Source organism: Thalassophryne amazonica, chromosome 5 (assembly GCF_902500255.1).
Source record: "Thalassophryne amazonica chromosome 5, fThaAma1.1, whole genome shotgun sequence".
In the NCBI taxonomy this organism is placed as follows: domain Eukaryota; kingdom Metazoa; phylum Chordata; class Actinopteri; order Batrachoidiformes; family Batrachoididae; genus Thalassophryne; species Thalassophryne amazonica.
The window spans coordinates 27,319,255-27,325,938 of record NC_047107.1 but is presented as its reverse complement, the minus strand read 5'-3'; positions in this window follow the sequence as shown (position 1 = coordinate 27,325,938).

The window sequence follows — 6,684 nt, the reverse complement described above, 5'->3', positions numbered from 1 at the left end:
AGAACACCAAAAGAGCCCCATTAGGAGCAGTTTGAGCTTTCAGGTTATCACCAATACTCCTTAACGATTCTGCAATTTTTAGAGGATTCAGAGCCCTGAAACCCTCACCAGTCTGATCTTTAAGCTTGAAAACAGCTTTAAATTCCGCTGTAGATTTTGCCATTTTCGCCCCTCTACTACCGTCCTTCTCCAGAGAAATATCTGATCTCGCCCGCTTTCCCAATACTTTTAACTTGTCCCTGTCACCACCCCCTAACGAGGAGGGCATGATGGGCACAAAGACCTAATCAAATACACGAACAGGCGGTAGAGAAGAAAAGTAGTGCTTGCACACCAAAGTACCGGGCCTATACAGGCCGTCGGCAGATATCCCCACAACCACTTCCCTCTTACCCCACAGGCAACCAATTACAGTAATCAGAAATCCTAAATTTCCTACCACTTATGCAAATGAAACCGTGTTGTCATACAGGAAAACATTGAGCTCGACGGACGACACTGTTCGCTCTAAAACCCCGCCACGGATCCCTAATCTGGTTGTTAAGTGTGACGTAACGCATCGTGATTTTCAACTTCCGGCTCCAAACAAAAAAGGCGCGCTGTCATTAACATTGAAAACTGCACTGAGACGCTCTGATCAGGCTGCACTTACACCGTTGCACACGGACAATAGCATTAACATCGCAACATAAAACTCTTTGTATATTGTGCCTAAAACTCTCCTGGATATATTAACTGGGTTTTTAGATGTTGTTACTGCGTTTGTTTTATGTAAAAATGTCAGACGCTCTGGTTGTTTCTCCGTTATTTTCAATGGGAGTTGCTGCGAGCTGCGATTGCTTCCTGTTCATGTTGTTCGGGGAGAAAGTGAAGTTTGCACGTCCTGTTTATTTTAATAAATATTTTTTTATTAACAAACAGATATGTATATTTTACCTGTGCATAATAAAATATGTAAAGTAAAAGAAAGAAAAAAGTTTTATTAAGTGTTCTGAACATAGAACCAGACGAATGCGGTTAACGGAGGTGGAGGCAGAGAAGGGAGGGATAGTGGTTTGCGCACAATGTAAACACAAACTTATCTTAAACTGTAAATCTTTTAAAGGATCAAACAGATGTAACTTTAATTGTAACCTGGGAGATCTTTAAACATGAAAACACAGTTATCACATGACATGTTAAATCAGCATTAAATAACACAAAAACAATAGCATGACTCACAATATCACCCAAGTCATCCAGCGGCAAATAGTTTTAACTTGTGGTTAAAATTTTAACAAAACTTATTTTGGACATGTTACTTAAATTAACGTCACGTGAAGTTTTATAATGCGAAAATATCAGCTTTATGTTTTAGTTTTAAAGTACTGCACTAATTGTGAAGGTTTTAGTGTGGACATGCTGTGTGCAGGTGGTGCATTATGGGTAATCCCAGTACATTCACGACAGAAAAAATGCATTTCATACGCTCTGATCAGGCTCCACATGGACAACAGCATTAAACTCTTTGTAACTCTCATAAATATATTCTCTGGGTTTATAGACGTTGTTACTTCTATTGTGTTTGTTTTAAATGTCAGAAGAAGCTCAGGTTGCTTATCCAATAGTTTCCTGTTTGCTCTACGGTCTCTACTGCCATCTACTGGCCAGTAGTGTTTATTGGCATGATTAGCCCTAAGTATTGAGATATCCCATAAATGATAATTCTTTGCGCGCCTGATAGTTGTTGCAGCCTCTTGCTGCAGCTAAAGAAAAAAAATATACGAGGGCTGTCCATAAAGTATAGGTCCTTTTTATTTTTTTTCAAAAACTATATGGATTTCATTCATATGTTTGTATGTCAGACATGCTTGAACCCTCGTGCGCATGCGTGAGTTTTTCCACAACTGTCGGTGACGTCATTTGCCTGTGAGCACTCCTTGTGGGAGGTGTGGTCCAGCCCCCTCGTTGGAATTCCTTTGTCTGAGAAGTTGCTGAGAGACTGGCGCTTTGTTTGATCAAAATTTTTTCAAAACCTGTGAGGCACATCGAAGTGGACACGGTTTGAAAAATTCAGCTGGTTTTCGGTGAAAATTTTAACGGCTGATGAGAGATTTTGAAGTGATTCTGTCGCTTTTAGGACTTCCCACGGAGCAGGACGTCGCGCAGCGCTCCCAGGCACCGTCGTCAGCCTGTTTCAAGCTGAAAACCTCCACATTTAAGCCTCTGTTGACCCGGGACGTCGTGAGAGAACAGAGAAGTTTCAGAAGAAGTCAGTTTCAGCATTTTATCTGGATATTCCACTGTTAAAGGAGATTTTTTTAATGAAAGACGTGCGGGCGGATTTGCATGTCGGCTTGCAGCCGGCGCAGCACAGCGCAACAGGAAAAACACCTCCGTTGGAAGCCTTAAGGACAAGTTGGAACATGCCCAACTGTTAAACAATTTCTCATATACTCACTCCACTGAAAGCCATCAAAAGCCGCCTGGATTTTACAAATGGTTATCAACACGGAGGTGTTTTTCCTGTGGCGGCGCATCGCGGCGGCTGCAAGTGCTTGTGCTATATACAGTAAAGTGCTATACAAATTTATCAGTGTGGGGGAAGTGTGGAATGTGCTTGTACAACAAAGGGTGATATTGGGGTAATGTGTTTACTGAGTGTTTTGTGAAACAGGGTTACATTTTTCCAAATTTTTATTTAAGAAAAATATTTGTTCCACAACAGTGGGTTTTAAACAGTTTCTCCGTTTGTTTACAATTTCCCAAGCCTTGGAAAAAATCCTCTCACAAGGGACAGAGGTGCTTGTTCCTGGTGGAATGGAACACAATTAGTAGACAATAGTAGGCTACTGTAGGCTACTATGATTATAATAATTAAAAAGAAAACAAAGATGAACCTCGATCAGCACTGACATTGAATCGACTCAGTTCAGGAGCACTGAAGGTTGATGTGGAAGCAGCAGCACCACCCTATGTTTGGCACGGAGGTGCCGCTATAATTCTTGTGGGTACTGCAAACACCGAACCTTAAAATAATGGGATAGGCTATTGTGATAATTTATAGCCTATATGAAACCTTATTAAAAGCGAAATACTAGGCTATATATGCTTTTAAAATATGATGTGAACCAACCTAGGCTACAAGCTGCATATCGGATGTTGAGTAAATAACATGAAAAACTGACAAATTTTTATGCCATTAAAAATATCTTCAGGATGCCTGAGTTTATGTTCCCTCCTTGTTGGCCTGGGACATCAATGGTGGTTTTCTCTCCAATGCGATTCCTTCCACGCCTTCTGCCTTTAGACAGACTGAATCCAGCCTCATCAAGATACAGTGAGGAAAATAAGTATTTGAACACCCTGCGGTTTTGCACGTTCTCTCACTTAGAAATCATGGAGGGGTCTGAAATTTTCATCTTAGGTGCATGTCCACTGTGAGAGACATAATCTAAAAAAAAATAAAAATCCAGAAATCACAATGTATGATTTTTTTTTAATAATTTATTTGTATGTTACTGTTGCAAATAAGTATTTGAACCCCTACCAACTAGCAAGAATTCTGGCTCACACAGACCTGTTAATTTTTTCTTTAAGAAGCCCTCTTATTCTGCACTCTTTACCTGTATTAATTGCACCTGTTTGAACTTGTTACCTGTATAAAAGACACCTGTTCACACACTCAATCAATCACACTCCAACCTTTACCAAAGCCAAGACCAAAGAGCTGTCTAAGGACACCAGGGACAAAACTGTAGACCTGCACAAGACTGGGATGGACTACAGGACAACAGGCAAGCAGCTTGGTAGAAGACAACAACTGTTATGATTATTTATTAGAAAGTGGAAGAAACACAAGATGACTGTCAATCTCCCTCGGTCTGGGATTCCATGCAAGATCTCACTTTGTGGGGTAAGGATGATTCTGAGAACGCTCCAGTGACCATCTGGATGATCCAGAGGAGGCATGGGAGAAGGTCATGTGGTCAGATGAGACCAGAATAGAGCTTTTTGGAATCAACTCCACTTACCATGTTTAGAGGATGAGAACATCCCCAAGAAAACCATCCCAACCGTGAAGCATGGGGGTGGAAACATCATACTCTGGGGGTGCTCTTCTGCAAAAGGGACAGGATGACTGCACTGTATTGAAGGGAGGATGGATGGGGTCATGTATTGCAAGATTTTGGCAAACAACCTCGTTCCCTTAGTAAGAGCACTGAAGATGGGTCATGGCTGGGTCTTCCAGCATGACAATGACCCCAAACACACAGCCAGGGCAACTAAGGAGGGGCTCCGTAAGAAGCATTTCAAGGTCCTGGAGTGGCCTGGCCAGTCTTCAGACCTGAACTCAATAGAAAATCTTTGGAGGGAGCTGAAACTCCAAACCTGAAAGATCTAGAGAAGATCTGTATGGAGGAGTGGACCAAAATCCCTGCTGCAATGTGTGCAAACCCGGTGAAAAACTACACGAAACGTTTGACCTCTGTAATTGCAAACAAAGGCTACTGTACCAAATATTAACATTGATTTTCACAGGTGTTCAAATACTTATTTGCAACAATAACATACAAATAAATTAGTAAAAAAAATCATACATTGTGATTTCCGGATTTTTTTTTTTAGATTATGTCTCTCACAGTGGACATGCACCTAAGATGAAAATTTCATACTCCTCCATGATTTCTAAGTGGGAGAACTTGCAAAACCGCAGGGTGTTCAAATATTTATTTTCCTCACTGTATATGAATGTGTGGAGGGGTTCCCTGGCCTCCAACTCCAGGACAGGCTTTATCACAGAAAAGAGAGGGAGAAAAAAAGAAACACATTCAGTATAACAGTGAATTTTGGACAAAATATTGTCCAGTATACACTGTAACAATAGTAAACATGCCATGCAAGTGCACTGCATGGCAATATGTAAAGTACATAAAAGGATTTCAGCATTTACAATAGAGTAAAGAACACAGACGTGTTTTACTGTACCTGTACATACTGGTGACGGAGCTCCTTCACTCTGTCACTGTTCCGTGCAAATGGCACATTGTACAGTTGTTTCTTGTACATTTCATTCCTTCTGAAGACTCGGTGTATATGGATTGAATATTTCCAAAAATGTTGTCATTTTCTACCACAGCACTTTGTATTTCTCTCAGTCTTATGGCACTGTTTGCAACCAATATTGCACAAATGCCTTCTTCTTGCTGCAGAGTCAAAAGGGGACCTCTTCTACCTCTGCGAGGTTGTCTTGTAGTCCTATGTGGTGCAGAATAAAAGTATAGTAAATATGACAGATCTCTACAGGACTATAGTACGACAATACTGTTCAGCACTATGACACTACGACACACTATACCACACCAAATCTATGCTACAATAAAGTTGTAAGTCTACATGTAAAATGTTACATGGTTATGTCCCAGTGCAAGTCTCATGTATGACAGTAGTGCAGAGCAAATTAGTTAGTGCTGAATTACTCTCAATTACATACAATATTCTCATCTGTTTTCCTGACGAAATGTTTGTATGATTGAATTGACAGTGGTTTTCCCAACATTTGGCTGCACACTTCGACCAGCCTCAGCCATTGTGAGGCCGTGACTGACAACATGTTCCACAAGTGTTGCCCTGATTTCATCAGGAATCTGCCTATGTGGTTGACCTCTTATTCCTCTTCTTCCTCGGTTCTGTCCCCTTCCTCCACATATCCTCACCCCTCTTCCACAAAGCTGACCGTCCATGTTTTGCTGTATTGTAGATACAGTATGCACCTTGTGCCTATCACGCCTCTTGGTTTATACAACCCCTGGCAAAAATGATGGAATCACCGGCCTCGGAGGATGTTCATTCAGTTGTTTAATTTTGTAGAAAAAAAGCAGATCACAGACATGACACAAAACTAAAGTCATTTCAAATGGCAACTTTCTGGCTTTAAGAAACACTATAAGAAATCAAGAAAAAAAAATCTTATGGCAGTCAGTAACGGTTACTTTTTTAGACCAAGCAGAGGAAAAAAATATGGAATCACTCAATTCTGAGGAAAAAATTATGGAATCACCCTGTAAATTTTCATCCTCAAAACTAACACCTGCATCAAATCAGATCTGCTCGTTGACATTGACCCTGTGCCATGACATTGACCCTATGTGTCTTTTTGCAAGGAATGTTTTTGCAGTTTTTGCTCTATGGCAAGATGCATTATCATCTTGAAAAATGATTTCATCATCCCCAAACATCCTTTCAATTGTCCAAAATATCAACGTAAACTTGTGCATTTATTGATGATGTAATGACAGCCATCTCCCCAGTGCCTTTACCTGACATGCAGCCCCATATCATCAATGACTGTGGAAATTTACATGTTCTCTTCAAGCAGTCATCTTTATAAATCTCATTGGAACGGCACCAAACAAAAGTTCCAGCATCATCACCTTGCCCAATGCAGATTCGAGATTCATCACTGAATATGACTTTCATCCAGTCATCCACAGTCCACGATTGCTTTTCCTTAGCCCATTGTAACCTTGTTTTTTTTCTGTTTAGGTGTTAATGATGGCTTTCGTTTAGCTTTTCTGTATGTAAATCCCATTTCCATTAGGTGGTTTCTTACAGTTCGGTCACAGACGTTGACTCCAGTTTCCTCCCATTCGTTCCTCATTTGTTTTGTTGTGCTTTTTCGATTTTTGAGACATATTGCTTTAA